A 19,473-nucleotide genomic window follows, 5' to 3' on the forward strand; every position below is an offset into this window, starting at 1 on the left:
CCACATCCTGGGGGTCTGGGACACCCTGGATCCACATCCTGGGGGTCTGGGACACCCTGGATCCATGACACCTCCATCGCCCCCTGCTCGGGGGGAGCTGGCAGCCCCAGGGCAGGGTCCCCAGCCCTCGGGCTGTGCCACGGCCCGAGCCCCAGGCTGAGCCCTCCCAGCTCCTCCTGGTGCCGGGCAAAGCCTCCCTCCCGTGGGGAGAACCAGAGCGGCGCCCGGGGGTCAGCAGAGCCCCCCCAAACCCACCCCTGGCGCTGTCCCCCCGCTCTGGGCTCCCGGCAGGAGCCAGCCCGAGCCGCGGAGCCGTGCTGGGCTCCCGGGCCCGTCAGGCGGCTCCGGAGGCTCGGAGCAGACAGATTCACCCGAACACCGGCGGCTCCGGCACCCGGCGAGGAGCGAATAAACCAGCGCTGCCTTCCCCCTCCCTTCGCGCCCAGCTCTCTCCCGGCCATCCTTCGGGCGGGATCACAGCCGCTTTTGTTTTTTTATTTATCGCCGAGCGAAAACAAAAGCCCCAGGGGAGCGCCGGGGGACCGCGAGCGGCGGCGGCGGAGCGAGAACCGCCCGGAGCATCCGGCCCGGAGGAATCAGGGAATGGCTGGGTCGGGAAGGAGCTGAAAGCCCACCCAGGCGCTCCCCCGCCGTGCCAGGGACACCTTCCCCCGTGCCGGGCTCCTTCAAGCGCCCCTTGGACCCCGCCGGGATCCAGGAGCAGCCAGTTCCGTGGAAAAGCCGTGCCAGGGCCTCCCCGCCTCCCCCGGGAGGAATTCCTCCCGTTCCTCACCCTATTGATCCCTCCTCCCTGCCAGGAGGGAAAATCGCTGAGCTCCCGGCGCAGCTCCGCTGCCAGCCAGGATTTGTGGCGTTCAATAAATATTATTAGAAACGCGCAAGATAATAATTATGTCAATTAGAGGATGGGTAATTGGGCCTGCGGAAGAAAAGTGCTTTTCTCCCTAATTGCCGAGGCCGTGTGCCTGTGATTGCATGTGTGGCTTCCAAAAATAAAAGGGCAGCCAGCGAGTGGGAAAAGCGCTTCTGTTCTCCCGATGAGCTCCGTGGCAGGGATGGCAGGGACGGACTGGGGGAGGGAAGAGCACCCCTGGAGCACCCCTGATCCTGGAGGGACGGGGAGGAGGGACCCAAAACTGGGGAGAGGGGCCTCAGACGGGGGGAGAGGGGAGCCAAAACTGGGGAGAGGGGCCTCAGACGGGGGGAGAGGGGAGCCAAAACTGGGGGGGGAAAGGGGTCCAGGACTGGGGGAGCAAGGGGTCCAGGACTGGGGGTGAGGGACTCCAGAACTGGGGGAGAAAGGAGCCAAAAGTGGGGGAGAAGGGACCCAAAACTGGGGGAGAGAGGCCTCAGGACTGGGGGAGAGGGGATTCAGAGCTGGGGGAGAAGGGACCCAAAAGTGGGGGAGAGGGGCCCAGAACTGGAAGAGAGTAATAATCCAGAACTGGAGGGAGAAGGGATCCAGAACTGAGGGAGAGGGACTCCAGAACTGGGGGAAGAGGGGTCCAGGACTGGGGGGGGGGAGAAGGCACCCAAAACTGGAAGAGAGTTGCCTCAGGACTTGGGGGGAGAAGGGATCCAGAACTAGGGAGGAAGGGATCCAAAACTGGGGGGAGAAGGGATTCAGGACTGGGGAGAAGGGACCTAGAGCTAGGGGGAGAGTGACTCCAGAACCAGGGGGGAGAAAGGACCCAAAACTGGGTGGAGAAGGAATTCAGGACTGGGGGAGAAAGGGATCCAGAACTGGGGGAGGACAGATCCAAAATTGGGGGGAAAAGGGCCCCAGGAATGAGGGGAGAAGGAACCCAAAACTGGGGGGAGAAGAGCCCCAGAACTGGGGGGAGAAGGAACCCAAAACTGGGGGGAGAAGGGACCCAGAACCAGGAGAAGAAAGCACCCCAGAACTGGGGGGAGAGGGGATCCAGAACTGGGGTGAGAGGGGCTTCCAGCACAGTTTTGGGAACCCCGGGGCACAGGGAGTTCTGTGCCCTCTCCAGATCCCTGGGACCAGACCCTCACTCGGCAAACATTCCCCTGGGGAAGGGGAGCCAGAATTCCCTCTGATTTAAACCCTCCTGAGGCTCCAAGCAGAGCTCCAGCAGAGACTTCCCCACCCAGGCATCAAACCCGTTCTCCTCCCACTGCCAACCCCTTTCCCAACAGCCAAATCAGCTCCCAAATATGCACTTGGCTTTAGCATATTCCCATATTCTGGAAATCCACCGTGAGCACCAGGCCAGCTCCAAGCCCTGAAGGTCTGGAGGGCAGGAGGGGGAAGGGCTGTAAGCAAAGCAGGCGCATTCATTTCAAACAGGAGCTAAAATATAAATATATATATATATATATAAATTTTAATTTTCTTTTGGCTGCCTGGGGGCCGTTGGAACATATGCGCAGACAAGTTATGCAGAATTCCTGCATGGAAATGGGCTGGCTGGCTCCTCTGGGTTTATCACCTCATCCAGAAGGATCTGCCGGGCTCTCCCCTCCCTGGAGGGCTGTCCTGCAGTGTCACCACTCCCAGAGGTGACAGCGGGAGGGAGCGGAGCCCTGCCGGCCATGCCAGGCTCTGCCCTCCTGGTGCTGCCCACTGGGAATTCCGGACACTCCTCCAGGGGCGGGTGCCACATCCCTGGAAACGCTCCAGGCAGGCTGGAGCTACCTGGGCTAGTGGGAAGTGTCCCTGCCCGTGCCCTGGGAATGTCCCCTCCAGCCCAGAGAAGTCCAGTGATCCCCAGTGCTCCTCTTGGATGGCAGCTCCCCCCCAGGAACTCCAGAGGGGTTCCAGAGTGCCTGGGGATGGTCCCACAGCCAGGGGGATGGATGGGAATGGTGCCACAGCCAGGGGGGTGGATGGGAATGGTCCCATGGCCAGGGGAATGGCTGGGGAATGGTCCCACGGCCAGGGGGGTGGATGGGGATGGTCCCACGGCCAGGGGGATGGATGGGAATGGTCCCACGGCCAGGGGGATGGATGGGGAATGGTCCCACGGCCAGGGGGATGGATGGGGAATGGTGCCACAGCCAGGGGGGTGGATGGGGATGGTCCCACAGCCAGGGAGATGGATGGGAATGGTCCCACGGCCAGGGGGATGGATGGGAATGGTCCCACGGCCAGGGGGATGGATGGGAATGGTCCCACGGCCAGGGGGATGGATGGGAATGGTCCCACGGCCAGGGGGATGGATGGGAATGGTCCCACGGCCAGGGGGATGGATGGGAATGGTCCCACGGCCAGGGGGATGGTTCCACGGCCAGGGGGATGGATGGGAATGGTCCCACGGCCAGGGGAACCCCAGGCCCAGCCCAGATGGAAACCCCACACCCAGAAATCCCAGGGTTTTCCACCGTTTCTGGTAAATATCCACAAAAATCCAGCCCTGGAGAGATCCAGCCGCAACCACGGCAGGAAAGCGGGGAGAAAGCAAAGCCCCAGCTGGTGCTTCAGCCTCCAAAGCCACGGCTTTGAGCCTCTTCCAGAAGCCAAAGGACTCTCCCGGGCTCTTGGATGCAGCACATCGGGATGTGTGATCCCAGCCGCTGCTCTCCTGGCATAATCTCCATCATTTATGGTCACGAGCTCCTGATTGTCCCGGTTATCTGATAAGTGAGGGGGAAAGGGCGGGGCAGGGAATTCTTGGCTGGGCACAGCCGTGCCCGGCAGCAGCTGCTGCTTTGGGGAACTCTTCCCAGGGGGAGATGAGACCCGGGAGGCTCCAGGAACCGGGAGCACCCCGGGATTGACCATAACGAGAATTTCTGAGACAGACACTGCACAGATGCACCAGATGCACAGCTCAGGCTCTTCCATTATCCCCTCTCTGGGCTATTCCCGTGTGGGATTGAGCAGGCATGGAAAGAACAGAGCTTTTAAAATCCTCTCCTGAGCTTCCTTTCCCTCCTGACGCTGCTGCTCCTGCCAGTGCCATCCCAGCAGCTCCAGCAGCGCTCCCTGGCACCAAACCAGGCCTGTTCAAGCCACAAGAAGGTGGATTTAGGTGGGATTTTGGGAAGAAATTCCTCCCTGTGAGGGAGCTGAGGCCCTGAGGCTGCCCAGAGCAGCTGGGGCTGCCCCTGGATCCCGGGAAGCATCCAAGGCCAGGCTGGACAGGGCTTGGAGCACCCCGGGACAGTGGGAGGTGTCCCTGCCACGGCAGGAACCATTCCAGGATTCCCGGATTCTATTTCGAGGCCAAACCTCCCGTTTCCTGCTGGGAGTGGGCCGGGGGATGCGGGCAGGAAAAGCCCTGGGAGCATCTCCCGCAGTGCCAGGAGTCCGGAGCGGTGGCAGCGCGGGGACAGCGGCTCAGGGGACACCGGGGAGCGGCCGAGCCTCGGGAAAGGGACTGGGATGACCCCGGGGTGGGCAGGGACCCCTCAGATCCCCTCGGTGACCGCGGCCACCTCTCAGGCCGGGGTCAGCGCTGCCCCCGGCGCACAATGGCCTCATTGTGTGGAAACGTGATTCATCTCACCCAGGGATAAAATTAGCAGATCAGCCCAGCTCCCAGGAGCCTTGTTAAATCAATACAACACGCATCAGGCAGGCCCGGCACAATGCAGGGCTCAGATAAAACGAGAGCCAGTCCCCCCGGGTGGGTTGATAGCAGCTCCGCAGCTCGGAACTGGCAGGAGCCTGTGCATAATTTATCAATTACAAACAATTTAATTCATCCAGAATAATGAGTGGCAGGGCTGCTCTCTGTCAGTTCGGTGACACACGGGGTGAAGGCCGGGGTGGGCTCGGAGGAGAACTCCCCAGATCGGGCTATTCCAGAGGCTGGGAAGGGCAGGGGACCACGGGGGGCTCTCTTGGGATGGTCCTTGCAGGGCCCAAGCAGGTCCTCAGAAGGTTTGGATGTTCCTGCTGCAGGTGAGGACGCAGATGGGCCACAAGGCTGGGAATGTCAAAAAGAGATCCAAGGCTTTTCCAGCGGCCCGGAATGCCCAGCGCTCCCAGCCCTATCTCGCCATCCCAGCCGGGGAAACGCCAGGAGGTGAAGGGGAGGTTATTTCAAAGAACAAAAGCGATAAAAATCAAAAGCCTTTCTGCCGCTGAGAGGAGCTTTCAGAAGGCTGGGAAGCGTTTCCTTCCTGCGGCCCTCTTTTGTTCCTCTGCCCATCGCCCCCGGGCCGGGCCGGGGCTCGCTCCTTCCCAGCGGGAACAATGGGAAAGGCTCCGGGAGAGGGCAGGAGGAGCCGCACGCCAGGATGACGCCCCTTGGAAAAGCCTTCCTCCCTCTCCAATCCCCCACGCCGAGCACCGGGATCCGCTGCCTGGCTCTCCCGCTGCCTCCCGCAGATGTTAAAGCCAAGAAGTTAAGTGGTGCGTAATTATGGCATTGTAGTCGCTAATTATAATCCCACAATGAGATCAGGGCCGCGCAGGGACGGCCGCGAGGAGCTGAGGGTTTGGAGCAGGCTCAGCCCCGAGCCCTCGGAATTCCTGGGGGAAGCCAGGAGAACTCGCAGGGAGGGTTCAGGGAACGGGAGAGGAGGGTAAACCCCAAACCCAGCGAGCTCCTCCCAGCCCCAGTGCCCAGGGATTGCTTCATGTTGGGATCAATGTTATGGAGATGGCGCAGAACACGCGGAGCGTCCCGGCACAGCCCATGGAGCATCCAGGCACAGCCCACGGAGCGTCCAGGCACAGCCCACGGAGTGTCCAGGCACAGCCCACGGAGTGTCCAGGCGAAGCTAGAGCATGTCCAGGCAAAGTTATGGAGCATCCAGGCAAAGCTGGCCCATGGAACATCCAGGCACGGCCCATGGAATGTCCAGGCACAATCCAAGGAATGTCCAGGCACAGCCCATGGAGCATCCAGGCAAAGCCATGTGACATCCAGGCAAAGTTGGCCCATGGAGCATCCAGGCACAATCCAAGGAACATCCAGGCACAACGCATGGAATGTGCAGGCACAATCCAAGGAACATCCAGGCCCAATCCATGGGCTATCCCAGCCCAATCCCAGCCCAATCCATAGATCATCCCAGCCCAATCCATGGACTATCCCAGCCCAATCCAGGCACTATCCCAGCCCAATCCCAGCCCAATCCATAGATCATCCCAGCCCAATCCATGGACTATCCTGGCCCAATCCAGGCACTATCCCAGCCCAATCCATAGATCATCCCAGCCCAATCCCGGCCCAATCCATGGGGTATCCCAGCCCAATCCATGGGGTATCCCAGCCCAATCCACACACTGTCCCAGCCCAATCCCAGCCCAATCCACGGATTATCCCAGCCCAATCCCAGCCCAACCCACGCGCTATCCCAGCCCAATCCAGGCGCTATCCCAGCCCAATCCAGGGATTATCCCAGCCCAATCCAGGGATTATCCCAGCCCAATCCAGGCGCTATCCCAGCCCAGCCGAGCCCGGCCCGGCGCACAGCTCTGGGGCAGCTCAGCCCTCTGCAGCCTTCCCGGCCCGCCTCCATCCCCATCTGCGCCATCCCTCCCCGCTCCTCGCGGCTCTGTCCCCGTCCCTGCCCTGGCGGGAGCTGATGGATGGGGTAATTTGTCCCTCCCGCCGCCTGGCAGCCGCGTAATGGGATGATGGAAGCTCCCGGGCAGGAGGAGCCGGGCAAATGGGACCCGCCCAAACTGCCGGGCCCCGATCGATCCGCGGCGATCGCTGGGCTTTGCTGGGGAAGGAAAGATAAAAATACAAAAATGGCAGCGGTTCGCTGGGCCTGGCTGCCGGGGAAGGAGGGAGCCGGGATGGTGCCCACATCCAGAGGGATTTCGGCCCGGGCTCTACCCAGACCTGTTCAGCCACTCCCTGATTCAGAGAATCCCAGGAGCAGCCTGTGCTCCTGGCCCGGGACTCGGCCACGCCAGCCCCGAGCTCCTGATGGATTCTCATGGATGCTCCCTGCTCTGCAGGGGCAGCTCAGGGCCCGGAGGGGCAGACAGGGGAGGGAGGGCACGGGTGGGAGAGGGTGGGGAAGGATAGGGAAGGATGGGGAAGGATGGGAGAGGATGGATGGGGAAGGATGGGAGAGGATGGGAGAGGGTGGGGGAGGATGGGGAAGGATGGGAGAGGATGGGAGAGGGTGGGGGAGGATGGGGAAGGATGGGAGAGGATGGGGGAGGGTGGGTAAAGGTGGGGAAGGATGGGGGAGGATGGGAGAGGGTGGGAGAGGGTGGGTAAAGGTGGGGAAGGATGGGGGAGGATGGGAGAGGGTGGGAGAGGGTGGGGGAGGATGGGAGAGGGTGGGGAAGGATGGGAGAGGGTGGGAGAGGATGGATGGGGAAGGATGGGAGAGGGTGGGGGAGGATGGGGAAGGATGGGAGAGGGTGGGGGAGGATGGGGAAGGATGGGTAAAGGTGGGGAAGGGTGGGGAAGGAGTGTCACTATGGGGTCAGGGCACAGAGCATCTCTGGCTGCTTCCCAAAGCTCAGCCTCCTCCATCCCTGCAGCGCCAGCAGCGCTTGCTGGGAGTTACTGGGAGTTGCTGGGAGTTACTGGGAATTGCTGGGAGTTACTGGCACCCCAGTACTGGGAGTTACTGGAAGCCACCGTGTGCTCCATCCCCAGTGGAATTCCTGTTTCTCCAGGGAATGTCGCCGCCCCGGAGCTGTGCGGGGAGCGGCGTGAATCACCCATCCATCCGGGGGGCAGAGCAGCAGCCCCTGAGGGGTCGGGACCGGTCCCGGAGCCCCCCAGCCCCTTCTCCGCCCCCGTTCTGCCCCAGTGTCCCTGCTGGGGGAGCCGGCGGAGCCAGGGCCGAGCGGGATGGGCTGATCCCGGGATTGCAGCAGCCTCGGCACGGCTCGGCACGGCTCGGGAGGGCGGGCCGGGCTGCGGCGGCGCTTCCCACGGCGATCCCACGGGCGGGCGTGTCCCGGGATCGGCGGGGATGCGCCGCGCCCGCCCCGCCAGCCCCGGGGGTTTTCCAGAGGTTGGGATCCCCGACAGGGATCGGGGATCGGCCGCAGCCCTGCCCGGGACCGGCCCCTCCGCCCCTCTCAGCTCCCCCGGCCTGGCCCCGGGGTGGCTCCGGGGGTGTCCCTGTCCCCAGACCCACCTGGGATAACCCGGGATAAGCACAGGAGGCCGATTTCAGGGAATCCCGGCGTGGTTTGGGTTGGAAGGGCCCTCAGAGACCATCCCACGGGCAGGGACACCTCCCAGTGTCCCGGGTGCCCCCAGCCCCATCCAGCCTGGCCTGGGACATTCCAGGGATCCAGGGACAGCCACAGCTGCTCCGGGCACGCTGTGCCAGGGCCTGCCCACCCTGCCAGCCGGGAATTCCCTGCCACCATTCCGTGGGTCAGTCTGAGGCCATTCCCTGTGTCCTGTCCCTCTCCAGCTCTCCTGGAGCCCGCCGAGGCGCTGCGGGGGCTCCCCAAGCACCGCACAGGGTGAGCTGGCACGCACGGAAAAAACCCCGAGCGAAGCCAAGGAGCGTTAATGAGCGGCTGGAAACCATAAACCCGAACCTGTTTTGGCTGCGGGTGCCGCCCCGACGTGCCAGACGAGCCGGGAGCTCCGGGGGGAGGAGGAGGAGGAGGAGGAGGAGGAGGAGGAGGCGATGGTGGCGAAGGCTGCGGCTGCGGCTGCCGCCCTCGGGGCTCTGCGGAGATGAAACGGGGTTTGTAAATCCGCGTCTGCAGCCAGCGCTGGGGCAGGAAGGGCTGCTCGGGAGCGGGAGGGAGCACCCGGCGCCCTGACTCACCCCTGCTCGGCAAAGGGCGCCCGAAACCTGCCCGCCATCCCTCCCTGACGCAGCCTTACCCACCCCAAAACCAGCCGGGAAGCAAAAGGGAAAGTTAAATCTGATTTCAGCTCTTTCTGCCTCTTTTTGGTTTTTTTTTTTTTTTCCCTTTTTTTTTTTCCCTTTCCCTCCCGTTTAATTCCTCGTTATTACTTTTATTAGCCTCGCTCCTTTGGCTGCGGGGCCTCGCTCACAGAACGGAGTGTGGCGTGGGTGTTGCTGGCTGCTGGCGCTCTCCCCGGCTTCGGGAAGAAATGCCAATTACTAATTTCATGGAGATAAGCCATCCTGAAGGAGGGGAGGTGGAAAAAAAACAAGGAAGGGAAAAAAAGAAGGGGGGAAAAATTCCTCCTGGCTTAGAAACGCAAAAGGCGCCTTGTATTGCACTAAAGCCTGCTTTTTTTTTTGGTTTTTATTTCATTTATTTCTTTCTCTCTGGCTCGTGGGGGGCCAGAATTGCTCAGTTCTGCCAGTGGAGGGATGGGAGCACCTGAGGGGCGCTGCTGGGAGATGGGATTGGGAAATCCATGGGTCCATTTCCTCACACACACACACGTGGTCCCGCATCCTGCTGGGTGCGATGCCAGCCCTGCGGGCCCCGAGGCTCCCAGAGCTCGGATCCCACCGGGACCCAGCAGTGTCCTGCCGTCAGCAGCACGAGGTGACGCCTCTCCCGGCTCCCACAGCCCGCAACCACCGAGGGCAGGGGCTGGGGAGGGAAAATGACGGTGCCCGGAATGAATCTGGGTGTAGTTTGCATTTTTATTGCTCCAGCCTCAGATTCCAGCCTACAGAAAGGTTTCAAAAAAAGGATTAGATGCCATAAAACCTTTAATAATCCTCCCACATCTTAGGTTTAATTATTGTTTTTGTGCGCGCGGAGCCAACACGCCTGGAGCGAGCAATCAAGGCTCGCACGCCGCTCCTCCTCCTGCTGCTTCCCGGCTCTCCCGGAGCTCCCCGGGATCAGCCGGCACCCGGAGGTCTCCTCCTTCCCGAAAACACTCCTCCTCCGCAACCCGGCCCTATAAAAACCCATCCCCGCGGAGGGGATGCGCTCCACGTGCTCCGCGGTGGGATCCGGGATCGGTGCTCCCGTGGGAGCTGCTGGAATCACCTCTGGCTGGGAATTCCGGGCAATCCTGGCCTCCAGGTCCGAGCCGCCTGTTTGGGAGGAAGATTTCGGCACCGATTCGGCGCCGCCGGAATCGCCGCCGTTTCTTTGGGGGAAGAAATGAAAGAAAAATCAGAGCTGGGGATTATTCTGTTCATTTCCCCGAGCCCAGCGGGCACAGAGAGCCTTCATCGGGAAAAGGGAATCACAGGGAGCGGAGAGCCCGTCCAAAGGGGCGTTCTGGGGAGCACTGGAAAAGCTGCACTGCTCCTCATAAACCATCCCAGGCACCTGCTCTGCATCCCGAGCACCCTCACGGGGGTGCCACCGGTGTCACATCCACGGGGGTGGCACCGGTGTCACATCCACGGGGATGCCACTGGTGTCACATCCACAGGGATGGCACTGGTGTCACATCCACAGGGGTGGCACTGGTGTCACATCCACGAGGGTGGCACTGGTGTCACATCCACAGGGATGGCACTGGTGTCACATCCACGGGGGTGGCACTGGTGTCACACCTACGGGGGTGGCACTGGTGTCACATCCACAGGGGTGGCACTGGTGTCACACCTATGGGGGTGCCACCGGTGTCACATCCACAGGAGTGCCACTGGTGTCACATCCACAGGGGTGCCACTGGTGTCACACCTACGGGGGTGGCACCGGTGTCACATCCACAGGGACACGACAACGGAAACGCTCGGGGCCACGGGGCCAAGCTCCTGTGGGGACAGACACAGGGTGGGGATAAACGATTCCCCTGGAGAGGATGAATAACTCAGTGAGGCTCCCAGGGAACCGGTTTATTGTTGTTCATTATTATTGTTCGTTATTATTGTTCGTTATTATCACCGTCATTCTCGTTATTGTTGTTATCATTAGCGCCGCTTCCCCTGCTGCCTGCAGCGTGCCTCCGTGGGGGAAGGCGCTTTCCCAGTTATTTCTGGGATGGGGGAACCAACCAGTTCTTCCACTCCCGGGCCTGCTGGAGCTCTCCAGCAAATCCCAGGCGCTTTAGGGACGTTCCCGTTGGCTCGGTGGTGGGCTGGGATGGCCCCAGTGTGGGGGGCCCGGGTGGAGCAGAAGATGTCCCACCCCGGCAGGGCTTGGGGCACCCAGGTCCAGTGCAAGGAGTCCCTGCCCAGCTCTGGATCCCTTCCAACGCAAGCCATCCCAGCCCCGGGAGGGCTGTGGGTGCAGCAGAGCTCTGCCCTGACCTTTCCTCCCCTGGAACACACAAAGTTTCAGCGATTCTGACTCATTGGAGAGGAAGACTTTCCTCAGAGCAGCCCAGAGGCGCGCCAGGCCCCCGGCACAGCGCCACCAGCGCCACCAGAGCCACCTCGGTGCGGAGGGTCTGTGGCCGGAGGCAGCCCCTGGCCGGGCAGGGACAGAAGGAACAATCGGCCGTTTCTTCGGGGCCCATTAGAATCCCGGCCGGACAAAGGCGGCCTGTGCTGCGCAGATGTTTTATTCATGGCCGGCCTGAGAGCACAAACAAGCCCGGCTTATTCTGCTGCCCTTTGTGCTCTGCGAGCCCCGAGCGGCAGAGCCGGCCTGGGGGATCGCTGTGGCACCGCTGCTGCCCCTCCCCGGGCTCAGGGCAGGCGGCTCAGCCCCGGCATTTGGGATCCCTGCCCGGTTCCTCTGCTGGGTGGTGCTCGTTCATCCATCGGGTCCGTCCGGCAGGCTCCTGAGGACACGGGGACAGCGGGAACAGGCACTGCAGACAAGGCAGAGCCAGCCTTGGTGCCCCGGATCGATTCTAATGATGATTAAACCCACCCTGATGCTCCCTTAATGCTCCATTTCAGGGTGGGCAGTGGGGGATCCGCCTCCGAGAGGCAAAACCGGCAGCGGGAGAGGCCACAAATCTGCATTTCCACCCCGGAAATCTGCATTTCCACCCCAGAAATCTGCATTTCCACCCCTGAGATCTGCATTTCCACCCCTGGGATCTGCATTTCAACCCTGAACTCCTGCTGCCCAGGGTCAGGACAGCCCCGCTGTCCATGGCAAGGCCGGACCAACCGAGGGCTGGCAACAACCAGAGCTCCTGTCCAGACACGACTTTGTTTTCCTGGGTTCAGAATTCCCAGCTCATCCTGGGATACGAGACAAGCAGGCACCGGGTGAGGGTAAAACCGGGAAAAATCATTTAAAAACCCCTGGGATGGTGGTGGGAGAGCAGAGCGGGGCTCGGCCACCCCTGGGTGTCACCCTGCCAGCCTGGCCCGGTGTCCCCCTGCCCTCGCCCAGCTCCGCAGCCACGGGCAGGGTGCTGGGCCGGTTTAATCCCTCCCCAAGCCGGCCCAGCCCCGCAGGATGCGCGGGAGGGAGGCGTGCGGCCAGGCTCGGCTGCCAGAAATTCCAGAGGGATTACCAAACCGGGCCGCAGCTCGGGAGCGAAACCATCGATCGGGGCTGCGCGGGTGCCTCCCGCGATCCTGCGGCGGCAGCCGGGCCGGGCCGGGCCGGGCTCGGGGCCCGGCGAGCCCCGGGGCTGCTGCCGGCGCTGCAGAGCCTCGCTCGTTGCCCAACGCCGTTCGCAAGCCAAGCGCGTTTCTTTCCTCGCTTCGTAATCGCCGAGCGCGGGGAGCAGCGGGGCTGTCTGTCTGTCTGTCTGTCTGTCTGGAGCCGAGGTGTGCCCAGCAGCGTTATCCGCTGCCATCTCCTCCCGCCGGACGGCAGCGGGGGGATCTGCCCGGGCTTGAGCAGCGCTGGGTGGCGCGGCTCGCCCAGGTGGCACTGACACACGCGGACCTGGCCTGTCCCCTCCCTGCCACCCGCTCCGGGGGCTCTCGGGAGGGGACAGGCCCCGGACCTGTGCTGGGATCCCGAGGCGTCTCGGGGTCCTCGGGGCGGAGAGGGCCAGCAGGGATCAGGCTCGCCCTGCTCCACAGGGATCAGAGGGAACAGCCTGTCCGGGGAAGCACAGGGTGCCAGAATCGTGGAAACATGGGGTCACACAGTCAGGGAATCATGGAATCATGGAAACATGGGGTCACACAGTCAGGGAATCACGGAATCATGGAAACATGGGATCATGGAAACATGGGGTCACACAGTCAGGGAATCATGGAATCATGGAATCACAGAATCATGGGAACATGGGATCACACAGTCAGGGAATCACGGAATCATGGAAACATGGAAACATGGGGTCACACAGTCAGGGAATCACGGAATCATGGAAACATGGGATCACAGAATCATGGAAACATGGAATCATGGAAACATGGAAACATGGAATCACACAGTCGTGAAAACATGGAATCACAGAATCATGGAAACATGGAAACATGGAATCACACAGTCATGGGATCATGGAAACATGGAATAATGGAATCATGGAATCACAGAATCACAGAAACATGGAAACATGGAATTGCAGAATCATAGAATTATGGAAACATGGAAACATGGAATCACACAGTCATGGAAACATGGAATCACATAATCACAGAATCACACAATCACAGAAACATGGAATCACAGAATCACGGAAACATGGAATCACACAATCATGGAATCATGGAATCACAGAATCACGGAGTCACAGGCTCATGGAATCACACAATCACAGAGTCATGGAATCACACAATCACAGAACCACAGAATCATGTAATCACAGAATCACACAATCACGGAATCATGGAATCACACAATCACGGAATCATGGAATCACACAATCACAGAATCACAAGGTTTTTTGGGCTGGAAGGGCTCTGGAAAATCACCTCCTTCCTCCCCTGCCTTCCACAAGATCAGATTGGTCCGACCTGGGCACTTCCAGCGACAGGGCAGGAGAGATGGCTCAGGGAAGTTTAACCCTCCCGATATTTGTTTGAGGGACATCCTCATGGAGAGTATAAACCACCTGGTGACTCCAAACCAGAGACAGGAACGGCCTTCCCAGGACACTGCCACGGTGACAGGGAAGGGACAAAGGAGCTGCCCCTGGGGAGTTTTTTATTTGGGACAAAAACAACTGGCGAAGAAGGAAGCTCAGAGGGAAGATGGAGCAAGCGCCAGGTGAGGGAGGCTGCATCCCGCCAGGAGCACCGGGAGTTCAGCTGGGCTGTGCCAGCCCCGGTGGCACCCAGGGCTGCTCCTTCCAGCGCCGGGGCTTGCGTGCCAACCCCCGGGCACAGCCCGGCTCCTCTCCAGGCCATCAGCCCCGCGCCGCTGGAAGTGCAGCTCTTTGGAAATTGCCCTTCTTGGGGCTTTTGATGTAGCCCGGGAGGAGGTGCGTGGTGAGCGTTGCTTCACTGCTGTTTGTGCAACCTCGCTGCTGCAAATCCTTCATTATTCACGATGCTATCTCGCCACTTGATATGCAGAATAGCTCAGAGGTACCGTTGACTACATTTTTCCAGCCCTTTGATGTGCCAGAGATAACTCGTTTCTGTTTCGCAGCCATTAAGTTCGGTGGAAATCATTACAGCACGTTAAACGCGGCGCTTGTTCTTTAATCAGCGCCCTTCTGGTTCCAGGCTGGGTGTTGCAACCTGCCAGACGCGGAAGAGGATCCTGTGAACCCAGGTGAGCAGGGCTGCAGGAAGTGAGAGCAGCCCAGCGGAGTTTCTGCAAGGTCAGAGACGCGGGGCTGACTCCTCGGGAGATGTCCCAATTCCTGTGGAGGATTTTTAGGGTTCCAGGTGCCTTTTGTATTAAACCCCGAAGCGTGATTTTAGCCCATATATGTGTTTCACATATATACATATTTCCCTAGTGTTATATTTTATTTGAGCACGAATTTTAATGTATCTCTAACACCAGCAGCTCTGTGGGGGCGGCAGGGCTGGGGTGCTGCCCTGGCAGGATCCAGCTCACTGCACATCAGCGCACAGTGGGTGCTACAGCCACCCAGATCAGAGCCGCACCTCATCCATCATCAAATCCCGGCGGGATTCAGCCTGGAAAGGACCTTCGAGCTCGTCTGGTTGCCATGAGCAGGGGCACGTTACCCAGAGCAGCTTTGCCGGGGGTTGTGCCCACCCTGAGGGCAGGAGGAGAGCAGGGCAGCAGAGAGGGAGAGGCTCCCACCGAGCAGCAGCTCCAGGAGATTCGGAAGGGATTTCTCCCAGGAAAGGGTGGTCCAGTCAATCCCAGGAACGCCTGGATGTGGCGCTCAGGGCTCTGGGCTGGGGACACGCTGGGGGTCGGGCACAGCTGGGACTCGATGCTCTGGGAGGACTTTCCCACCCTGGGCTCTGCCGGGGTCCTGTGCTCCCCACAGAGCCCCCAGGGCCGCGGGGCTCCCGGACGCAGGTCGGGCTCGTTAGGCAAAACCTCAAACCCCAGAGCGCGAGGGAGACGGGTGAGGATGGGAACCCCGGTCCTGGGAGGGGCTGGGTGGCAGGGCAGGGCTGGCACCGGGCTCCCACAGCCCCTGCTCGGCCCCGGCGCCCCTCGGGCCCCCGCCAGGCTCCTGCGAGCCACCAGCCCCGAGCCACCAGCCGCTTTCGTTTCCTGCTTTCCTGCGGCCTCGCCGTGTCTGGGGTGGCCTCCCGTGCCTGTGACACCAAAGCCTGGGCTATAAACCCATCGGCCCCGTCTCCAGAGCCCCGCTGGCGCTCTCCCTCTGCGCCGTCCGTCCCTCCGGGCAGCGGCAGCTCCGGTGCGGGCAGAGCCGCTCCCTGCCCGGGCCGGCCCCCAGCGCCTCCGGAGCCCCGCTCGGCTTGCAGATGTTTATCGGGGCTCGCAGATGTTTATCGCGGCCGATACAGCTGCGCTGGCTCTTTGCACAACAGGAAGGCGAGGTTCTGCAGCGCTGGGCCGGTCCCAGGCCCCGCTGGAGCGGCACCTCAGAGGGCTTCGGCGTCGCTTGGAGCTGCCGAGCGCCTGCCGGAGCTGCTGGCTGCAGAGGGGCCACCGAGGCTCTCCCCGGGGCCGGGGTGCCCGGTGTGCCCCGCCGGGCTCGTCCCGGGGCAGCGCCCACGGCGCGGCTTGGGGTAAACACGGGAGCAGCCCGGTAATTGCGGCCCTGGCTCGGCCAAGCATCCCCGGTTAGAAGGCACCTAAGCGTGTGCTTAAAGATAATTACATGCTTAGAGATCTTTCCTGAATAAGCCTGGATTTAAGGCTGTGTTTGGTGTCTCCTGTACTTAGCTGTGATTCAGCTAAACACCCCCCCTGCAGCCCAAACCCGTCGGGAGGCGATTCCAGCGCTGCCAAGCGAGCCTCCCCGCGCCTCTCTCTGCAGGCTGGCTCTGGAGATAGGAAAACAAATATCCTCCTCATTCCCATGGCTTTGTTTTCCTGCTGGCGCTTCCCTGCCTGCGAGCCAGCGGCTTCCAGGCTGCTGGGAACGGCGGGGAGCGGAATGGCTCCTCTGCCAGGCTGGGGGAGAAGCGAGACGCCAAGGCCCGGGTGCAAAGTGCCCCGCTGCGGGAGGCAGGGCTGCCCCAGCTCCTCGGCTCAGTCACTTTTTCCACTGCGTTTGCATCTCTCGGCTCTGTTCTCGCTTTCCTCTCAGCAGTTCCTGCTCAGCCCTCGAGTGTGAAGCCGGGGCTGCGGCTGCTGCTGGCTCTGTCCCCATCCCGGGGTCACCCTCAGCAGGAGCCACAGCAGGGGCAGGTCGGACCCCAAAGCAGCAGAAACCCGCGGGGTTGGCGGAGGATGAGGGGCTGGTCGGGACCAGCTGCCCCCGCTGTGGCTCCGGCTTTTGCCATCATTTCTTTAACAAATCAGGGCAGGGCCTGGCAGGAGACAAGGAGATCGAGTCGGTGGTGTGGGTGTTCCGCTGCTGAAACCCCCCAGGGAAACATTCCCGGACCCAGCAGAGAGCCTAGCAGAGCTGCTGGGCCACACAGAGAGCCCCGAGCCTGCCTGGGGCGCTGGCATTTCATCCCTTCTGAGCCTTGGAGGGTTTTTCAGGGCAGTTTCTGGCACTGGTCACATGCTGGGCCCATCACCTCACCTCGGGCTCCTCCCGCTCCCTCCTTGGCCACTGCCCCTTCCGTGGGGCCACCCTGAGCCTGCCTTGGAGCAGTGGCTGACCCAGCATTCCCATTCCCATTCCCAGCAGGAACTCCCCGGGAGTGAGGGCTCCACTGCCCTGGGGCTGGCGGGAGCTCCAGCAGCTCCCACTGCTCCCAGGGCTCCTCCACCCTGCCCTGCACAGCCCCCTGGAGCAGGGATAACCCCCGGAACGGAGCCCCAGGTCCTGCCCAGGTCCCTTCCCCACCGAGGGACAGCGCCCATCCTCGGTGGGTGCACCCCAGGAGCCCCAACGGCGTTTGGGGTGCAGGCAGTGCCAGCCCGGAGCTGTCGGGGCTGGGCGAAGCTCTCCCGGCGTCCATTAGCAACAACAAACAATTTCAGCTGCCTCGTTGCGGTAGGCTGGGCTGTTAGTGCTGCAGAAACGGCTCCCTGGGCACCCCGGCAGCCTGGGAGATCCGTCTGTGTCTCATTAGCGCAGCCTGCCCTGCCCTCCCTGCTTCCTCTGCCCAGATTGACTCTGCTCCTGCCCACGGGCACAGGGAGAGCTGCCCTCCCTGCCTGGCACGGCCCGTCCCGTCCCCAAACCCAGGGTGGGTGTGAGGGAGCAGCCCCAAAGCCAGGGCTGCCCCACCAGCTGCTCCCTTCTGCAGCGTTCTGTCAGGGCCGGGAGCAGATCTGCCGGGGGAGCTGCGTCCCGAGGGGCAGGAATGCCCCAGAATGAGGGCTGGGGGCTGCAGCTCCTCTCTGCCACCCCTCATTTCCTCCACAAGCTCCCCCAAATGTCACTGAGTCCCCTCCCTGCCTCCCTCCCCGTCCCTGTCCCCTCCTGACAGGACGTTTCCACCTTTGCCCGTTCCCAGGGAGGTGCTGGGGAGCATCCCTGGCTGGGACCCGCCTGCTCCCACGGCTCCCTGCAGCCCACCCGGGCTGGGCTGGCTTCCAGGGTGTCCCCGTGTCCCCTGGGGTGTGTCCCTGGGGCAGAGGTGGCGCCGCTGAGGGTGTACAGGGTCGGGGAGCGGTGCTGGGGCTTTCCTGCAGCACCCCCCAGGGAATTCCGTGTTTGTGCTCACACGTCCTCAGCGCCATGAAGGCTCCTGTAAAATGCATCTGTGCCTCGTCAGGCTCAGCACCCCGGCTGCCACGGGCACTGAACCAGGGCTGGGAGCTCCTTCAGAGAACCCAAACCACCCAAATCCACTCCTGGTGACACAGGGTGAGGTGGCACCAAGGGCTGGATGGGCTGCCGGGGGATTCCAGGGCGCTCTCAGTACCCAGAGAGTGATGGTCCCAAATGGTCCCAATCCTCAGCATCCACGGGAAAATCCCTAATGAATCACTCTGGGATGAGCCCGAGCTCCACGCCCAGCAGGTGCCCACCCTGGGCTGGTGGTGGGATGGGATCCAGATCCAGGCATGGCCAGGGATGTTCTTCTGGAGGGTAGGGGCCAGAAAGGACTCTTTTCCACAGAAAAATTGAATGGTTTGGGTTGGAAGGGACCCTGAAATTCATCCCATTCCACCCCCTGCCACGGGCAGGGACACCTTCCGCCATCCCAGGCTGCTCCAAGGCGTGTCTTGGGCACTGCCGGGGATCAGGGGCAGCCCCAGCCCGGGCGGGATGGCATCGCTGCGGGAGAAACGCTGGAACGGGAGAAACGCTGGAACGGGAGAAACGCTGGAACGGGAGAAACGCTGGAATGGGAGAAATGCTGGAACGGGAGAAATGGTGGAACGGGAGAAACGGTGGAACGGGAGAAACGGTGGAACGGGAGAAACGCTGGAACGGGAGAAACGCTGGAGGAGAAACGCTGGAACGGGGGCAGAGGGAGACGCTGGTGGAACAGTGAGACCACGGGGAGCTGTGACCGGCAGGGCTGGAACTGAGGAGGGGACTTTGGGAGTGGTTGGCACAGCATGGCATGGCAGGGAATGGCAGGGATGGCATGGCAGAGAATGACTGGAATGGCAGGGATGGCAGGGATGGCAGGGATGGCAGAGATGGCAGGGAATGACAGGGATGGCAGGGAATGGCAGGGATGGCACAGCAGGGAATGGCAGGGAATGACAGGGATAGCAGGGAATGGCAGGGATGGCACAGCAGGGAATGGCAGGGAATGACAGGGATAGCAGGGATGGCAGAGATGGCAGGGAATGGCAGGGAATGGCAGGAATGACATGGCAGAGAATGGCAGGGATGGCATGGCAGGGAATGGCAGGAATGGCAGGGAATGGCAGGAATGGCATGGCAGGAATGGCAGGGAATGGCAGGGATGGCAGGGATGGCAGGGATGGCATGGCAGGGAATGGCAGGGATGGCAGAGATGGCAGGAATGGCAGGGAATGGCAGGGAATGGCAGGGAATGACAAGGAATGGCACCACATGGCACAATGCTTGCCCAGGGCTGACCTAGCATGGCAGCTCTGCAGCCCCAGCAAAGCTTTTCCACAGCACCAAGCACACCCCCCCAGAATCCTCACTCAGAACAGGGCGCACAAAAAGCCCGGGATGACATCTCCTCCCTCCTGCCAGGTGGGAAGCAGAGCCCCGGGGCTCGCTGGGCGGGCTGGGCCATTTCCCTGTGCTGGGAATGAAGGATGGAGGTGATAAAGGGTTTATTTCAGCAGCAGCAGCAGCGGCAGGCGCGGAGGCTCAGCAACGCACC

Source organism: Motacilla alba, chromosome 10 (genome assembly GCF_015832195.1).
Source record: "Motacilla alba alba isolate MOTALB_02 chromosome 10, Motacilla_alba_V1.0_pri, whole genome shotgun sequence".
NCBI classification, from domain to species: Eukaryota; Metazoa; Chordata; class Aves; order Passeriformes; family Motacillidae; genus Motacilla; species Motacilla alba.